The sequence below is a fragment of the Taudactylus pleione genome, unplaced genomic scaffold (assembly GCF_031769625.1).
Source record: "Taudactylus pleione unplaced genomic scaffold, aTauple2 ptg000078l, whole genome shotgun sequence".
In the NCBI taxonomy this organism is placed as follows: Eukaryota; Metazoa; Chordata; class Amphibia; order Anura; family Myobatrachidae; genus Taudactylus; species Taudactylus pleione.
Genome location: NW_028284480.1, coordinates 2,121,242 through 2,141,960, shown reverse-complemented (window position 1 = coordinate 2,141,960; position 20,719 = coordinate 2,121,242). Strand labels below are relative to the sequence as shown.

The 20,719-nt window shown below is 43.2% G+C and overlaps 1 protein-coding gene across 2 annotated transcripts in view; it reads right to left on the bottom strand.

Moving 5' to 3' along the window:
* The window catches only part of GRK3 (G protein-coupled receptor kinase 3), a 278,817-nt gene that overhangs the window by 108,766 nt on the left and 149,332 nt on the right, over nucleotides 1–20,719 (bottom strand). The window lies entirely within an intron of this gene.

Genomic DNA, 20,719 nt, shown 5'->3' with positions numbered 1-20,719 from the left:
CGGTAGCACATCGGCAGCTGTGTACACCCGATATGTTTGTGAACAACGTTGTTCACAGACAAATCAGTCGTCCCTGCTGCACAGCTCATGCAGATATATCGGTACATCTGCATGTGTGTACAAGTGACCAACCGCCCTAAAAACTGGCTTCAGGGACCACCGACACTGATATCACAACTGGGCGGGGAAAGGTTTATGCCCATCCAGTTGTGATGTCTGGCCAGACATATCGAGCGGGCCGTTTGAGAAGTGTGCATAGCTTACCAGATCGGCTGCAACTTATTTTTAAAAAAGAAGTCCAACTTTAAAGGTATAAAGCACAATAATAAATATAGACAGGATAGGGATTATATTTGTAAAATGGATTCACAGCATGCTTGACATTAAAATAACAAATTTAAAAGTATTCTATAAGTAAAAAAGAAAAAAAAATATTTTGATATGGGTAACACTGGCACACTGGCAATACTGTTGGGATTAACAGGATTAATGCAATGGAGGAACAGAACTTCAGTATAAGTGGAAAGTGACAGACCTGGGAAACCTGTAAACTAATAGAAGTACCAAAACATGATGCGCTCCATTAAGCTGTATTTTTGTTTAAAATTTATAATTAGAGGTTAAAAATAAGTAGGCAAAAAGAATTGCAAATCAGTGTCAGGGTGGGCTAAGGCTCCTCCTATGCAGAAACTCATGAACTAGACTCATTCCCATCACATTTATCCTCATTAATACACTGGGAAGTTGCCAACACAGTTTCACTAAATTTAGCAACATTGACAAGGGAGACTAGCATGCAAACTCCCATTGATGTACCAGATGTTTATTATTTCTGTACAACGTCCAGCACTTTTCTCTCCTATTTCAGATATTGCACATAGTAGCAGGCAGATAACAAAAACAAATATGTATTGAGAGAAAAAGGTACTAAGCAATGATATTTTGCATAAGTAAAAAGCAAGCAGAGGAGAGAACAGGTCAGGGCTTGGTAGAGGGATCCACACATACTCTTCTCACGTTAAGGGTGGAATGCATGAAGCATCGCATTTTGAATGCACTGCATCCCGCCACTCATCACAAGCATAACAGCGTTTACTAAAGCCGTATGCTTGAGGAAAATCACAAAGGACAGCTCTCCTGGTAAGAGGCGTCCTTTGCGATAAAAGGATTTACGGGTATATGACCCGGTAGTCCTTCTGAGCATGCATCGAGTGACGCGCATGCTGCAGGAGGTGCTGGAAGGGACCTGATCAGGGGGAATTGCGAATAGTAGCCCATAGGTTTCTACTAGGCAATGCCATGTAAAGATGGCATTGCCCACCGCATCCAAGACCCAGAATGTATCGCATTCCGGAGCTTGGTGACAATGTGGTAACAAGGTCAAACCTCTGAAAACTTCATTATTGGAGATTTGACCGCAAAATCTGCAGCGATGGATCCCACCCTAAATCGCATAATGTCACCAGTCAAGACTTATGCTGGGTACAGACTAGACGATATGTCGTCCGATCAGAGCGACATATCGGGCACATCGTCTAGTGTGTACCCACTATGTCGCAGACGATGTGCGCTCCCACGGGTCATTAGCGACATCCTCCGGCGGCCCTACATGCAGCATGGCCCCTGCTGTCGCTCTGTTGCTGCCTGCATTGGCAAGTGTATTTGCACTTGTCGATGCCGGCTCCCCCGCAGGGTCCCGTCGCTAGTCTTCATTCTAGCACCCTGCATCTGTCACAACCCATGGAGTTCCTCTATTCTGCCTGGGGTGTACACATCGTCTAGTATGTACTGATCATTACACCTTACTTCCCCCTTTTCAAAGATTTTCCGGCAATAATTACTCAGCACTGGAAACCCCCTTTAAGACTGACGTAACATAACCAAACAATCCATTCACTGCCAGAGGCCCATGCCAAAACTGACTCAGTAGACCAGATAATTTACAGCTTATCTGAGCTGTGTCTGTTGCACAGGTTACACATTTATGATACCCAAATTTTAGATTAAATTAGGATTACACAGGGCTATAGTCGTTACTGTAGTAATGTGGTCCCCCCTGATGTAGTGATAACTGTTAAATACGGTCGCTTAGTTGTTTTATTTTTCCCTATGTATTGTTTGTCGAACCTTTTCCACTGTACTGTTTGTCTATATACCATTGTATTTCTCATTGTACAGCGCTCTCGCTAGGAGAGAAATAACTGCTGTAGTAAAAATAAATTTGCTACATAATAAGATATTGCAGAAATCCTACAAAAAAACAGCTATTCCCAGAGGATTTACAGCAATTCTTTTTTGGAAATAGTCCCCTTACTGTCCAACAATATAAATGGAGAAACCATACTGCATGGACGCAATATGAATCTTCTATCGGTAAAAACACACACACATATTGCCCTCCACAATAAAAAATAAATAAAACACAGTGGCCCCACAGAACAAAAAACAAACACATTGACCTTCTCAGAGAAAGAATAAAACACAATGGCACTACCCGAAAAAATATGACCCTCAATGGTCCCCATGAAAAAAAAGGACAATCACATTGCTCCCCACAGAAAAAAAAAACACATCGGCTCCCATAGAAATTAAACTCATTGGCCCCTACTTATCGGTAGCTGAGAAGGCTCACTGTCGTCCCTGATTGGCTGGGGTTGCTCAGCACACAGTGCAGAGCTGGGAGCAGCGTGTGTACATGCTGGCGGGCGGCGCAGCGTGCGTGACCTATGATGTGACGCAGCCACGTCTCCATAGGCCACGGCCTGGGAGCGCCTGAGCCTCCCAGAAGAAGAGCTCAGCACTACCTGGGCCCACAGTAGTAATAAACGTAAAGTCGGCTTTGACTGCACTGACCCTGTGGCACACTTGACAACTGCTCACAGCACACTAGTGTGCCGTGGCACAGCGGTTGAAAAATGCTGGTATGGCAGGAAAACACAAAGTCATGAAGAATTTAAGAATCAGCCTGCAGTTTTCAACAGTATATCCACAGCTTAATAACATTCTATAAAGTTACATTAAATCACTTGAATTACCAACTCGGTGGAAAAAGTTGGGGTTGGATTAATATATTCCAATGCATACATGTGTTGGTTGTCTAAATATGCAGGAAAATAAATGATGCCTGCAATATATTTAATACAGCCTGTACCAAGCCATGAACTGCTGAGTAGCTGCCCTACTATGCGGTTTGGATCAATATAAAACAGAAACTTTGCTGAAACCACTTAGAACACAAGGTCTATGCTTATTTTCTATACTTCCCTGTACATTGGCCATAGAAAACATAGGAACACAACAGATGTGAGGCTGTTCATGGTATCACACATAAATAGCTTGTAATGTGGAAAAAAAAAAACATGCTATCTTTTTGTCAGCCTAAAATAGCCACACATGGTCTAAATAGGAGTTTGCCCACACTGTCATAAAGCTTATGTTACCTTATAAAACATAATGACTAGGAAGTGAGACCGGAGTTATATAGCTATTGACCAAGGCAAACTAGTGATATACGACAAATGTCTCACAGCAATAAGTGTCAGGATGGACAAGTAAATACGAAGCCTAATTTGCATTTATATTATTAAGTTAAGGGAAATATGCCTTTTTCGGAGTCGTATCATGCGCTTGTGATTTAGATGCAAGTTCCGTCAAACTGTACTTGAGACCCAATGTCTTAATGTCTCCTACAGTAATATCATAATAAAGTCTTAACTTGCTACAAAATCCACATTCTAACATTTGAATACACAACCTATCTGTAGCGATTGGTACAAGATTGTACTGGATTCAGAATTGAGTATTTGAATAAAAATAAATCAAACAGACCTTACTTCTCCAAGTATATCAAAATGGGGGAGATGTACGAAGCCCAGAAACGGTATCAGCGCACGTTATGTGCGCTGATACCGCTTCTCCCCGATGTATGATCGGGGGTCTGGGCGGTAAATGACAGGGGAGCTGTGCGCCCGTCATTATCGGCGCTGCAATCTATAAGATAGCAGCGCCAACGGCAGGGCCATGTACGAACGGTCATAACGCATGACCGTTCGGCCGGCTGTAGCTGTCGTTATCGACAGCTACAGCCTGGCGTTAGCCTATCCCCACAGCAGGGACAGCGCTGTCCCTGCTGCGGCGGCTGCCGGCTCCAGGTCTCCACGCGGGGATCTCGCGATACTTGCGAGATCCCGCGCATGCTCAGTGGAGCCGGCCGGGAGAGAGACACAGCGCATCAGCACTAGGCTGATGCGCTGCTGTCTCTAGCGGGTAGCGCCGGAGGGGGGAGTTAACACTCCCCCTCTCCGGCTGATGAGATGTTTATACATCTCATCGGTAGTGCTTCCTGCTTCGCCTCGGTAAAGAGGTGAAGCGGGAAGCATTATAGCGGCACGTTAAGTGCCGCTATAATACATCTACCCCAATAATCCGTTCATTCTTAACTTTCCTGAACCATGTAGGGTTAGTCCACAAAACGGCTGCCAATGGTATGCATCACAATGTGTAGACAGAGGCTCATTTTAGGTATGTTAAACTAGTCTCTATGGGGTCTATTTACTAAGGGGAGAAAAGGGGGGAAAACGATAAAGGTAGAGAAAATCCCTGTACATACCGCTTCTCAGTATGTACTAAAGGGATTTTCTCTGCCTGCAACCTGCCAGCACTAAGTGCAGGCTACAACATCGCGCACTGCACCTGGGGCACTTAGCGCTGCCATAAACACCTATGGCAGCGCTAGGTATTACTAAGAGGAGATGTCACTTACCGTCTGCTGACTTCTCCAGCGCTGATATCGCCTCCTGTGGCTGCCGGTATCGGCTTCTCCTCACTGGAGAAGCATGACTTGAGCTGTGTCAGGTTGGCCGTTTTTAAATAAAGTTTGTTGGGAAAAAAAACAACCAAAACACCTCCTCTATGCTTCCTGCTGCTCGGTCCCCCGGAGACCTGGTGATGGTGAGTACAGTGTCTGTATACTGTGCTGCATACACCGCCGAGGGGGTGACTGAACGATCACCCTCCTCAGCGGGTCTATTTTTAGTAATACTTGCGGTAGCCAGCTCCTGCTTCACCTGCTAGCGCTGCTAAGCAGGAGCTGGCTACCGCAAGTATTACTAAAAATAGACCCGCTGAGGAGGGTGATCGTTCAGTCACCCCCTCGGCGGTGTAAGTGGACTTTTAGTAAATAGACCTGTAAAGCATGATATGCAGTGCTTATATAAAACAAGATTGAAATGCTGCATAGACCAACACTAGGATTACAGTTTTCATCTCTAAAGTGAAAAATTCCAGTTCCCAGCTACATAAAAGCCTTTGAAATGCAGGCCATGGTGGTATCATTTACTGTACAGTCACATATCAAAGTCAGAGACACAGGGAGACTCACCAGTAACATAGAATATTTATAGAGCTGCTGGAAGTATAGGTAGGATACTAATCAGCCTCGCTCATTTATTGTGCCCTGAAAAATATTGTTTAAAAAGGAAAATTGAAAAAAAAAAAATGACTTGCTAACATTGTGCTGTGGGGATCCAATGTGCTGCATTGGCCTCAATGAAGGGCGATGTTGGATCAGATGTTTCAGTCCATTAACATATTCACTTTTTAAAGTCAGTAGTTGCTTATAGAGTTTCAGTTACTATTACACAAGGAACAAAAGTACCCTTACATGTTTGTACAGAGTTTCTACACACAATACAATCAACAGTATAGGAATGGACACCAGGGGCAGAACTATGGGAGACAATGGAGGCGCCTGCCGCCGGGCGCCAGCACTGAAGGGGCACCTCCTCCATTGCCCACAATATATTCACCCCACTTAGGACTGTAACTACGTACCCGGAGTGTACCGTCACGGCCACCCAATACATGGCACCTTTTCCCGGCACCTGAGAAGTTACCATACACTAGTGGAGACTTCCTTGTCAGACCATCAGCTGTCGGCTCTGTCTATCTATAGCCTGTCCCTACTCATTGGTGTCGCTGCTCCTCAGATTATGTCAGTGTAACACGACCGGCATTACTATGTCAGCGGGTGTGACAGGGGGGGCACCAAATTATAACTTGCCTCCAGGCGTCTGGGATGAACTTACGCCACTGATGGACACTGCCTGCTAAATAAACTTTCGTGCATCCAAAATGAACACATTGGGCTCAACAGAAATTCAGGGAGTAATCATTCTAAACTGCAGCATGATGCATTTGGGGTCAGACTAAACATCTGCTGCAAACACTGCATGTAAGAGTCTAAGGGGCAGATGTATCATGTGAAGATAGGAAAACATTACTTAAAATGTAACAAGAGTAGAGAAATTGGAGATTTCTCTGATGGTGCCTAACACTGTATGTATGTATATATATATATATAATATATATATATTTCTATACACATACATACATATATGATATACACACACACATACAGTATGTCACACATACCTTACACACACACGTCACATATATTCAAAAAAACTTACCTTGCAGCAAATCTGATAGGGACAGGGTCTAACAGGCTGGCACCATGTTCTTAAGCCCCACCCTCTTGTGGAAAATTGCCGCGATTCGTGGATCAATCGGGAGGGGACGGGACCAAATGACTCAAAACTAATTAAATCGCGTCATACTGGCTCTGCCTCCTCCATATTAGCCCGCGGATCGAGGCAAAATTACCGCGAGGGAGCGGGGCTTAAGAACACGTTGCCTGCACTCCAGTCTGTCAGGGGGGTTTCTGGGTACTCAGAAACCCCCCCTGCGTGCACTACTGCCCCAGCTGTTGTATAACTACACATCCCAACATGCTTTGCCACAGTTTTGCTATTTGACCATGCTAAAACTGTTATTGCCCACCCCTGCCGTAAATCGACTGAATTATTAATATATTGCTGTGCTTTGAGAACTACAGTAGTATTGATCCGATATGCAGATACTGGATATATCTTAGAACAGAGATAACTAAAGCTGGGTACACACTAGACGATTTTTTGAGCGGTTTGGCTGATTCCGACGGATAGGAACATCAAATCCTCAAGATCGTCTAGTGTGTACCCACTATGTCATGGCGGTGCGAGGTCCCGTAAGGTCGTCAGCTGCATCATCAGGTCATCCTTACATGCAGCTCAACCTGACAATGCGGCTGGCGACCCCATGCAGGGGATGTGGCAGGGGCCGACATATAGGGCGGTCGGGCACCGGATCGTCTAGTGTGTACTGGCCACCTTATATGTTGGCCCATCGGTGGGAAGGGGTCACCGGTCGCATCGCTGGGCACATACGTCATTAAGTGTGTACCCAGCTTAAGCTTCTCCTCTGTGGTCTAAACACCACAATTCTGTTATACAGAGTGGGCATTTAATTTTTAAATACAGATGTGTCCTCATAGACTGATCGTTTAACCACACAAAAATAGGATCTTACACACGTACAAAGTCTCAGCTGAAGTGTGTACAGCCAGTCTGCGCGCTCCCACGGCCGTTAGTGATGACATCTTCCAATTGGCCATACGTGGTACACATCGTTTTGATGTGTAACACGTATACGATATGTTGGCCTGTCACCCACACATCGCTCTAGTGTATACCCAGCCAGACAAACAGGGGGGTGGGGGGGAGGGGAAGGGAAATTAAGTAATTACAAAAAAAACATTGCCATCACCTGACGAGCCAGCAGGATCTGGGGAGCTAGATACAATTTGCTTCCAGTGACATAAAAAAAATATATATATTTCCCAGATGTTGGGTACCAGCATTTTTTTTTAAACTAATTAGCAACCTGGGCCCTGATTCAGAGCCGGACGCTCTGACAGAGCGCTTGCTCTGAATTGGGCTGTCCTTCCTGATTTTAGAGCGGCCTCCTGACCATCGCGACCATCGGGCTTGCGACGAGACCCTTGTGGTAGGGTCACGTCTGCCGCAAGCCCTGGAGTGCACTCCACTGAGTGGGGCCGTCCCCAGACGGTAGGCGTTCCCATGGGAACGCCTCCATCTGGCACGGCATGCCCATCAAAGGGGACGTGCTGTCACTCACCATCGACAGCACGCCCCCTTTGTAGCGAGACCCATAGCGACGGCTTGCACGTCGCTATCCGGGTCTCGCGCATGCGCACGATGGAGCCGGGTCCGTCGTGCACATGCGCACTGGCCCAACATCGACCCGCTTGCGAGCACTCAGCGCTCGCGAGCGGGTCTGAATCAGGCCCCTGGTTCCAGGGACTTAGCCAAGCACCTACATTCAGCTACAAAATACTAGTCTTTACTGATATAACTGCTCAACATGACCACTTCCTCACGATTTTAAATGCCCTGCGTCTGAACTTATTTAATAATTGAATATTTTTTCAAAAACATTTTGCTGATTGTGAAGTGACTCTGAAGTGTGATCTAATTAACTTTTTATTCATAAAATGAGTAACAATTTGTGACAATTATAAATGCAAATCCTAATGTTTAGATCAATGCAAAAATCATATCCAGTTAAAACCGGACAGCAATGGTAGATTTGCACTGGCCACAAGAGAAGCTGTTTGCTTTGCAACTTTTTGTGTGAAGATCATCAAATTATAGGGGCCTATCCATTAGCAGATCTTTCTCTACGATGAAAGACAAAAGATTTATCCCTTGAAAATCCCTGGGGCTGCGGTGACAGATATCTGTCATGTACATGACAGATTTTTGCAAACGACGTACGATATTGCATGACATCATTCAGGGAGTGGATTTTTTTTAATGTTTCTATTAATTTTCATTAAAAATATAGTTCATCGTTTACCGCTTATAAACTGACAGATATTTCTAATATCTGTCAGCGATAAGCGATAATTGACAAACATGTTGGAGAGACGAAAGACACAATTTGTTGGCCGCGGAAGTGCGCATCTGTCATCATTCACAGCCTATCCATGACAGATAAATTGAACGACTGAACGATAGATCGTTCATTGTTCAAATTTATCTGCTAATGGATAGGCCCCTTAAATCAATGGAAAAGGAATGGAAATCTAAAACAGCAAATAAATCTTCTGCTTGACAGTAACATACATTAAACACTGTGTAATAAGCTAAATAATAATCAAAAGATAACTGAATGAATTATATTCAGGTCAGTATATCAATCATAACCTTTCACTCATCTACAGCACTTTGCCATGTTAATAGGAATGTGTCCTCCAAGAAAGCAGAGGGACAGTGACTGACAACGTACAGTTGTGCTCTGCAGAAATTACACAGGGCCTGATTCACTACCAATCGCAACTGCAATAGCGATTACGCACGCTGTTCCACTGCGATAGTATGCTAATGCATTGCCATGCCGCTGCAGCACAACATAAGGACGCCCACTTTACCTTACACCAGTGGCTCCCAAACTTTTTTGAATCACGGCACCCTAGTGCATCAACATTGTTTTCACGGCAGCCCTAAGCCAAAAGTTTGTTATTGAGAAATTCAGAAAAAAATATAGTGAAGTAGTACAGTGAATTAAATTGTTCTTACCTGTCATCCTTAGGTTCAGATACGTGGTGGTGGGACAGGTTTATGCATCTGTTTGTCCACATATTTACATTACATTGACCATAAAGAATTTGGGGGTATATTTACTAAGCAGTGTTAGGAGACAGAGTGAAAAGTGATAAGAAAGTGATAAGGTGCCAGTCAATCAGCTCCCAACTGTCATCTCACAGGCTGTGTTTGAAAAATGACAGTTGGGAGCTGATTGGCTGGCACCTTATCACTTTCTTATCACTTTTCACTCTGTCTCCTAACACTGCTTAGTAAATAGATCGCTTGATTTGGTGCTGGACCAGCAGCCTGATGCACCCCTGCAAGTGTCCTGAGGCACCCCAGGGTGCCGCAGTGCACAGTTTGGGAACCACTGCCTTACATACATCTGTAATGTTTAGCAGGACTGCGAAACCATCGGTACAATCGAGTACCATCGCAGCCTTACGCACACTTGAACAAGCCCTGACCTTACTCAGAAATTGCTAACAACCACGCACGCTATCAGGCCTCAGACTGCGTAGGGCATCACAGTGGCTAATTTATGCAAGCCCCTGCAACAACGTTCAGACGCACTGGCATGCCTACGTTTCTTTGACCCCCTTCCCGTCACCACCCCCAAATGGGTCTGCGTAGTCACTGAGATCGCAGTCCCGAACGCAGTGGCCGGCTTGCACACTGCGATGCATGCGCAGAACGCAACAATAGGCTTATTACGTGCGTATTAGTAACGGCGCTTCAAGCTGAATCAGACCCACAATGCGGACTGGCCAAACACAGTGGGATGGACAGCGGTATCACAGCAACGGTTTGAGATTTCTGTTTACCTGTATTATGGTCTTACACACGGTCAGATTTGTTGTCAGATATGAACGATAACTATTTTAAAAATCGTTCATATCTGAAAGAAAATCTGACATGTGAGCCTGCAACGATGAACGATGTGCGTTCCCGCATGTCAGATAACGATATCTGACATCATCTGTATTTAAAGTCAGATTTTGACGATTTCATTCATTTTAATACTGTCTGAAATCGTTCAGTGGTTGGTAAAATCGTTCATCTGACAGATCTGACCGTGGGTATGCACCATTAGACACAGTCATTAATTGTCCTAAAGATATGGGAGGAGTTGCAGCTGCCTGTAGTGGGTTGGACAGGTTATACTTGCGGTGGAATCTCAGGTGCACGCTGTCAATGTATTTTGCCTTCATGGGTTTTCCGCTGAAAACCTTTCGTTCACATCTATTATATAATATCTATTACATAAAAGTCCCACTGAAAACATAACTGGCTGTAGCAAGTCAAGTGTTGCATATGAATTTGGCCTGAAGAAATGTCTGCATGCGGTGAGGGAAAAACAGAATAAGAGGGAGAGAGAGAAATATGCTCATATGATTGTATGAGGATGAATTAGATTTACTGCAATGCTTCTAACAGCTTTTAGAAACACCATCTAGAGTACATAACCTGAAAGCTGCACAGCTTATAAAATAAATGAAATACAGAAAAACGGAACAATAAAAGCATCTTTTAGAAAAATGAACCAGTTTAAAAACAAAGATGAAAATAAAAAAATCATTCTAGGACCACAATCGTGCTAGCTCCAGAGGAAATGAAGTACATTAGCCAAACCATATGGATGGGTGCTTCCTCATCCAGCACAAATCTGCTCTCTACAATTTGCTGGGGAGGACTAATTGCTTCGTCTTTTGTAAAAGCAATGGTACAGTAGGAAAGATGCAATCTACATCAGCACCTGTCAGTAGTGGCCCACTACAGCCCAGACCTTTACCTGTGCTGCCATTCAAGGGATAGACCAGGCTGTTAAATGATCTGATTTAACAGCGTTAAATATATTATTAAAGAATAAAAGCTAAATAAAGTGTATTTGCATAACATTTAAATACAAAAGGAGCATTTGATATTAGTAAACAGGGGGCTTGGTAAATATTCACCATTACACAAGAATATATGTTCCAAAAAAGCAGAAAGGTTGTGAAACTGCAGCAGATGCCCAAAGAACACAGGTATGAATATACTGGTTCTAAATAATGACCAAAGTACATAAAGGCATTTCAAATTCCACAAGCCTCAACAAGCCCACACACTGGATCAGACCACATTGGTTTGCTAACTACATTACATGAAAAAGAAGAGAAAAATATTTGAACAGACATTTTAAATAACTAGAAAGGATTACCAATATATACTATAATTTTTTCTGCTTACTGATGGTTTCGAATTCATTTACTCCTTAATTAGGTTAAGTCCTTCTGAACATTATGGTACAATTATAATGATGCATTAAAATATATAAAGTTGGGCAAGCCTTGGACATCCAAAATTTGGAGACATGGTAATGTATCCAGCTGAAATAAAGGGTTTTTGATTAATATCTACCATTCATCTGTCCTATAAGCAGCTGATGGAAGGACTGCAGTGCTGCCTGCAAATCTTCAGCATCCACAATGGTTGGCAACATATAGTGGCAAGACAATAAAGTTAAAGGCACCAGAAGTACCTAGGTTTTCACTACACTGTGGAAACTATTTACACAACTGGGGAATTTATTGTAACTCAATACCACTATGATAACTTTCACAGAATAAAAGGTGGAATTTGGGTTCCCTTTCATGTCGGCACTTACGCTGGGTACACACCTGGGCAACTTGTGTGCCGACACAGGGATCCGCAGAATGAGCGGCTGATTGGTAAGCCAATACACGCTTACTAATCTGACGACTCTATGTGTCTGTGCTCACATCATAACTGAGCAAACATTTTTATTTGCCTGCCCAGTCACCAGCAGTTCCTGCAGCAAATGTACGGACATTTGGCGGGTAAACCAGATGTGCCGATATAACTGCAAGATATACTGGCATTGGCTGTGCTGCAGGGCCAATGCGATATGTCTGATCGATGTTGTTCAGACCCATTGGACGGGACGCACCAAAGCCAGAATTGTGGTTAAACCGCCGAAAATGCAGTTTTTGGGTGTTTGATTGCATGTCTCATATACACCAAGCCCCGGAATGTGCTTGGATGTGGTGGATAACGCCATCTACAGATGACATTACCCTATAAAAGCCTATGGGTTTCTAATCGCAAAGAGATGAGAGAGGGATCCCTCCCAGCACCTCCCGTGGCGCGGGTCCTTCTGCGATGCCAGAGGGACTTCTGGGTCATTGACCCGATAGTGCCTCAATCGCAAAGGACAGCTATTACCTAGAGAGCAGTCCTTTAGGATTTTCTTCATGCATACCGGTGTAATTAGCACCGGCATGCATGCGAAGAGTGGCGGGTTGCTTCATGCATCCCGCCCAACATCTGTACACACCCACCGATGCACTATTTTGTTCGACGGCTGATTGAAAGGCATATCACATAGTGTGTACCCAGGATTACATGTGTAAGCACTCGCTGTTTCCTATTGTACAGCACTGTGGAAAATCATGGAGCCACATAGAATAAAGAAATATTTATTTTTAACGCATATGTTTTTTACCTCAAATCCTAAATGAAACTGCAATTTTCCTCTTTTTTTCACAATTTTGCTTTACTAGGAACACTAGCATGTACAAGCACTAACCCATCAGTCATGAGTTAAGTACAAGCCAGGTTTGTACCAGTTCTTTGAAATGTAATGTATCATCTATCTGATTCGACATTCTGAATGCAATCATATGTGGGGCTCAGTAGCTCCTGTGGTAACACACTGAAATGAAGGCAGTCAGTGCACTCTTCCCTTGTTGCTCAGCATGCCTTTAGGTTTCATCTTATATCCGTTTTAAGCAAAGCTACAAATATTTGTACTTTACATAACTTTTTAAAAAGCTTTCCCAAGCATTATCATCACCTTTGATCTGATAGTTGACATGTGCTACTGAACTACAATATATTTTGTAAGGAATTTTGAGAGACCATTTGGTTGCTAGCCCTTTCAGTTAGACCTCTTTTATACTTACTGAAATATCCCTGGGTTATGGTAAGTGAACGCGCATCAACCCGGGATTTTTGTTAGTGCAAATGGATCAACCCAGGTCCAGTGACCCGTGGATCCGACTTGGCTAGCTTGCAGGTTTGAGCACGGGTCGTTCCCGTGTCGCCCTGCAGTGTAAACGGTGTGACCCGGGTCACGATGACCGGGATGCGCCGCATGCTAGCTGATTGGCTGGCTTTAGCGGCACTTTGAGATGACATCATCTCCAAGCATCCACTGCAACCAGCGCCGGCCCAACAAGAATGGATCAGCACCCCCCACCTGCCCTCCCTGCCTCCAGACCACTGCAGAGTAAGGTAAGAGGGTCGCAGAGGGGGAGAAGCTCCGATCACCTGCGCAGGACAGCCGGGTCAGTGCTGACACGACTCCAGTGTGAACGGTGCCAACCCGGGCATAGCCCGTACCAGCGCCGCAGTGTAAAAGGAGGTCTCTGTCCCGGGTTTGATCTGGGTTGGAAATGTGGCCCTAATTCACAGCCGGACGCTCTGACAGAGAGCTCGCTCTGAATCAGGGCCGGTCCTCTGGTTTTTTAGAGCGGCCTCCTGGCCGCTCGCATAGCTGTAGGTGACCACCCACTGCTATAGCGAGCGGCCAGGAAGATTGTCGCGATGGTCAAGACCATCGCGACCAGCGGCCTTGCGACGAGACCCTTGTGGTAGGGTCTCGTTGCCGCAAGCCCTGGAGTGCTTTCGGCTCAAACAGACCTGAAAGCACTCCCACTGACATCAATTGTGATGTCAGTGGGGTCGACCCCAGACGGTAGGCGTTCCCATGGGAACGCCTCCGTCTGGGCAGCCACGCCCCCGGCACGCCCACCAAAGGGGGCGTGCTGTCACTCACCATCGACAGCACGGCCCCTTTGGTACGAGACCCGGAGCGACGCTTGCCCGTCGCTATCCGGGTCGTGCGCATGCACAATGGGCCACCATCGACCCGCTTGTGAGCGCTCACGAGTGGGTCTGAATCAGGCCCTGTGTTCCAAATCCAGGGTCAGACCCGGGACTTTGTTGTAAAAGGAGTATTACAGTGATGCAAGGTTCCTAGGTTACATTTCTCTCTACTTTCTGTATTGCAACTATACACCAAAGTAGTAATGGAGTTTAAAGTCTATTTTTAACAACAGATGTAACAAGTCAATGTACATTAGTCAAGCCAAGTGAACTGTCATCTTAACACATCCTATTTGCTTTGTGCTTTTGACATCTGTCGTCTCAATCCACCAAAAGGTAAATGTTTGATCAGTGGGTGAACATATCTATTGCACTCTTTACACAATGATATCAGTTTTTGTTATACAGAAACCCACATTCCATGATATACATCATTTATGTATAACACAAATTATTCTAATATACTGTAGGTGTAAAAAACTTAAATAGCTTTTGTACAAACTATTGCTACCTAATGCCATCACTTCACAAAGAAAACATTTTTTTTTCTACTGTAAATTATAATAGCTATTATAAATAATCTTAGATATAAGTTTGCTTTTATACAGGTCATATCTTAAGGCAGCAATGCCACAAACATTTTAGTTTCCTTTAGCCCCGTAGCGGTAAGTCTATTTTGACACATTTTTGGACTGGTTACATTCTAACATCAATAATCAAATTATGCCTTGTTTTTTCAGAAGACTTAGATTTCCTAAACAGCAGCATTAGGGTGCTTATTTCTCTTTATACCGCAAAGACAATCTATCAATAACGGCCAAAGAGGCACTTTCTTGTTGAAATTGTCAGAAAGGCAAATGTGTGTTCTTTTTTTTCTAAATATCACTCAGAATACTTTGTGGTTCTTGCTTCAGCATGAGTCCACTTTTACAAAAAAAACAGCAAAAAGCCATATTCTACACGTAGGTTTTCAGAATAAAATATGCACTTGAAAATGAGAATGATTTTTTTTTTTACGTGTTTGGATGAAACACAAAATGTGTGGGACTAATACGAATTTGAAAATACACAGCCTACTGCATCAAATGAAGGCCCTCAGTCATTATTGATGCCAGGATAGGGGGTAATCTGGGCTTTAGAACCCCTCCCACCCTCCTTTTTTCTGGACTCCTTCACACTCTCTGTAGTATAGGGTGTTATTTTCTGGTGACCACCGGAAAATGGGAGCCCCTAATTTAAGGGAGGGTGCACCAGAGAGTGTAGGTTCTAGGATGGGGGAGATTGTACACATTATGTACCCGCCACCATAAGTCAGCTGTACTATTATTTATGCTGTACAGACTAATCACTGGTGATAACCAGACAACAACCACTAATGGGCTACATCATGGTCCCTCACACATGGTTGTCAGGAAATAACTAAATTTTGTTATGTCTTTTAACAATATACAAATTATCATCTCCTTTTCAAAATCTCTTTGGCTGGCAATCAAAAAAATACTACCAGACATATGCAGTTTGTTACACAGACATTCTGTAGGCTTAGAGCTCTCAGCATGTTATGTGATGGCAGGGTAGTAAAGGAACTTATCACAGTGTGCAATGTATCGTTACATTGCTCGCTGCATCGCTGGGTCGCACAGTCGTAAGGTGTGTACCCAGCTTAAGGGAAAAACTTGTTTGAAAGAGTGGAGGTCTCTTAGAAGTTATTGTCTGGTGATCATGGGTGATCAACAGGCAATAGCAGCCTACACTAGGGAGAAAGCCAACTACTGTATCTCCCCCAGCCTGGCTTCAGTCAACTCATTGGTACCCCAACTCAGATGTGCAGGGGTTTGTAAACCACATCAAAAACTAGAGCTTTGCATTTTGCTCCATTAAATATTTCTAGTTGGAAAAAAAACAAACAAAAAAAAAAGTGTGGAGTTTATGGGAAAAAAAAAAGAATTGTGCTGGTAAAGGTAGTTTGTAATCAGATTATTAGCTAAATGCCTTTTAACAACAAAAACTGAAAGGAGATTCCAGAAACAGGCACTTTAAGCTAAACGTTTTGTGGAAGTGATCAATGTAAATGTGTACATCCATACAAGGGTAGATTTGGGAAGCTAGCACTAGACAAGAGACACCTTTTTTCTACTGTCAATTGAGTTTAAAAAAAGCAGGTCCCAGTCTCTGTCGAGAACAGCGAACATCTTGACAGAAAGAAAAAAAAAAAGGGAAAGAAAGGAAGGATGACGTCAAGCACACGTTTTAAGGATAACAGTTTTCTCTGTTCAAAGCACTGCATTCTAGATCCCATCTGCCACATTTCACACAAACCCACATCTTCCCCAAGTTGCCTTAGAAGCAGGAATTCTCAGAAGTTATATTTAACTGTTACCATTCATGCAGATGTACAGAGGTCTTTTTTTCACCTCTGCTCTGTTTATTTAACATACATGCTGCTGGGCGTTAATTTAACCCTTCAGAAATCCACATATTTCTGCTGGTCTTCTTGGCAATACATTTGTATTAGACAGGTGATCGTCTTTCAAAAGCCTTTTCCACCTAAAATTAAGTTATTACACTACAATGTGTGAGGAGACATAGGTAAGAATTTCACTAACCAAGTCTGAATTAACACTATTTACTAAGCAGTGTTAGGAGACAGAGTGAAAAGTGATAAGGTGCCAGCCAATCAGCTCCCAACTGTCATTTTTCAAACACAGCCTGTGAGATGGCAGTTAGGAGCTGATTGGCTGGTACCTTGTCACTTTTCACTCTGTCTCCTAACATTGCTTAGTAAATAGACCCCTGTAAGTTGTAATGCTCCTAGCTGCCTTTCTTAATAAGGTGTGGAAGCCCAATTATTACTATTTCTCCACAAATTATACAAAAATGTAATCTTAAAATAATAAAGACACTCTTTATAGGGTTTATAGAATATCTAAACAGAAAAAAAAAGGATACTAAAGATTTGTGATACAAAAGATGCCCCAAAGTGTTCCTTTAGGCACTGAAAAATGCTGTCTATGTACAGACATAGCTCTATAGCCTATGTGCACGGACTAACTGGCCATTTAAGCACTTTCATGTGTCAGCACCTTTAGCCAAGTGGTGTGCTGACATTCACTAAAAGGGAGAACAGGCTAAACACCATTCCAACTTCTGTGATCACGGTCTGCCCATCAATCATGGTTGTGGCCATCAACAGAGAAAAGTATGAACAGAAAAGGTAATTTATAATCACCATCATGAAGGTAAGCAAGACTTCATTGTGAAACAATACATTTATACTAGATCTTACTATTTAAAGTTACAGAAAAGTGGATATTTTACAACACAGTGTCCTCACTGGACCTAGGCGATTACACAAAATTAAAATGACAATCTTCAATGACTTAAGAGTACTTTTTATTAAGCACTGTAAGGCCAGAAATATTTTCAGAGCTGGTTTACATTTGTGAATGCCATCTAAGCCTTTTATCCCTATGGGCTGAAACAAATCCCTCCCCCCCTTCCCTTTCAATGAGCGTCCTAGTGGCGGCACATGCACAGTAGGTAAGGTGTCACATATAGAAATCCGTCCCCCTATTTGCTGTCAGAGCATCTTTTCTGATGTGCTGTTCAGGCAAGAGTTTTTAGATAAATTGCCACAAATTAAATAGCATATTATAATTAAACCACTTAGCTAATTTTCTAAGAGCATAACTATTATAGTAAAAAATTGTTCTATCTACTATTTATGTTACATACAAATAACATAACTCAATTAGCCGCAATTCTGCTTGTGGCGCAAGTAAGTGCGGCCAGACTTACAGTAGTTCCGTACTTGCCGAGTTGTTAGCAGCCCCATAGGGCTGAAATAATCAGCAAGTCCGGGGTAAGAAGGGGGTCACATAAGGTGCCATTGCCAGCATTACCACGCAATGGCACTTTGCAACAGTGAAAAATGTTGCAGATGGGTATATTTATATTAAATCAAATAGTCCGCAGAGGACTGGACCAACTGTGGCTCTACATGTGTTGTGATACTACAAGTCTTAGCATGCTCTTCTAGATATCAGTTAGCAGGCAGGTTATGCTGGGACTTGTAGTTTCAAAACACCTGGAGAGCCACAGGAATTCCAGGCTTTAAAATGCATTCTCATCTCATCAGTGATTACCACTGCTTGTTTAGACACATCCAAGGACATGACATGCCTTTCATTGGATTCATTTTTGTGGCACACCTATGATAAATTAAGAAGACGATAATCATTAAAAAAAAAATAGGACTACACTTATAAGAATGAAGGCAAATCTTGCTTTAATCTTACATTTTTAACAAATATAATTCACATATCATGCCCAAGGCATGAAATAATTTTAATTGGTTAAGTCAGGCATGATTACATTTTGATCCCCAAATGATCTCCTGGTCTTCCAAAATTAAAACAGATTTTAAATTAAGTTCAACCCTATATAATCATTTCTTACCCATAGAGGTCTCCTGCTATTTATTTCTCCCCCCTCTCACCACTTATTACCCCATATACAAGCAGTGGATGGAGAAGGGGATCTTGTACTTGCAATTACACACCATACATGGTACCAATGATGAGAACATACGCACCTCAGTGATAACATCACAGCCGATTAATGACTGAGCAGCAGTATAGTGTGTGATATCAGCGATAAATACATGACCTGCCACTTGTGTTTGGGGTAAGACGATGAATGAATTACAAGGGGAGGAGAGAGAACTGGGATGCAGCAAAAGGGATGGCCCTGAAACACTTCATCTGGCAATTTGAATATACATGGCCAAAATGCACTTTTAACAACAAAGTTCACTGATATTACAGATCCCGCCTAGCTTTTATGACAATCAGTAAATCCAATAGTATAAAAGGAGATATATTACACAGCGCTCAGGTGTGTTATCCATCTTCCAATGAGTGCTCCTTCTTTAATTCTTTTTATTTATTTGTTACTAAAGATGGATCATTCCTTGGAAGAGAAGTGATACACCTAAGTGCTATGCAATATCACCCCTTTTATACTACTTCTGTTTTATTGTTGCATTGAAAACAATTATGTATATTATAACTGCACTGGCTATGTACTATACAGTAACTGCCTATGTTATTCTAAAATCAGTAAATCAAGCCATGCTACGCTACACATATTATAAAGCCTGAGGCAACAGTACAGTGTAATAGCTGCCAAATTGTGCTTTGTCTCAGTCACAAAAACAGAATAACGTCTTTACCTTAAAGGAGGAAGAAATGCATTGGCACATACATACAATGGCCCTCTTCCTGCCAAGCACAGGTCATACAACGCTAATTCACAGAATGTAAGGTAACTTGTTCACTGCTATTATTAGAGCCAACAAAATGGCCAGAGTAAGAAAATTCAGCATCAACATCAGGGGTGGGCTGCAGCACCAACACAGGACTCTGGAGAGGTAAGTGTTAAACATGGGTGGTGGTTGTGTGGTGTGGGTTCCCCTGTACCCAGGGGCCTTTGTGCACCACACCCTGCACCTGTTATAGTTACGCCAATGATTGACAGGATAACTGCCTTTAGCAAGCATGCAATCTATTTATGTATGAAATCATGTCACCTGAAATCTGTCAACAGGTATCCTAACCCCTCATCTGCAGATGCACTGTACTACATATAGCCAGAATCCGAACATCTACCTCAAGCTAAATCATTATTGTGAGATCAATGAACTAACACGTAATTCATGACAGCTGAGTTATACCACTTTTAGACATACGACCCGGGAATTACCATGTTCAGATCCCGGATTTTCTCCTCAGCAAAATCCTGGGTTTTTGGTCGAGACCCCCTTTCACACTACACCCGACAGCCACGAAATTCCTGGGTCGATGCCTTTCAGACATAAGTAGGATTTTTTATTGTTTTACAGAGTTTTTCACAGTTTTGTCATAAGTAGCCGCTTTCACAGGTACCTATTTGAATTCCAAGAATAAGGGAAGCAGTACAGGGACTCCTGAGACATTACAGATAAGGCTTCTTTGCAGCACAGGGACAGTCCACCAGCTGCATGACATACACGTTCCCACCCCAGGTTTACACCCAACACACACTATAAGCAGCAGCCACCCGGGCACCCAAGACATACACACTATAGACAGCATCCGCAGGACACGTATCATTGCATGTGCGGCATCTCTCTCACTCTCCGGCTGCCGCTGATGAGGTCATCAGCAAGCAGCAGGATGCCCTAGCCGGCCAATCACAAGCTGCTAGGTGCAGCCCGGGAGTAAAATCCTGGGTTGCACCATTCAGACTTGAGCAGGGTTGTCTTCCCGGGACTTAAATACCCTGTTCAATTGCAGGGGCGG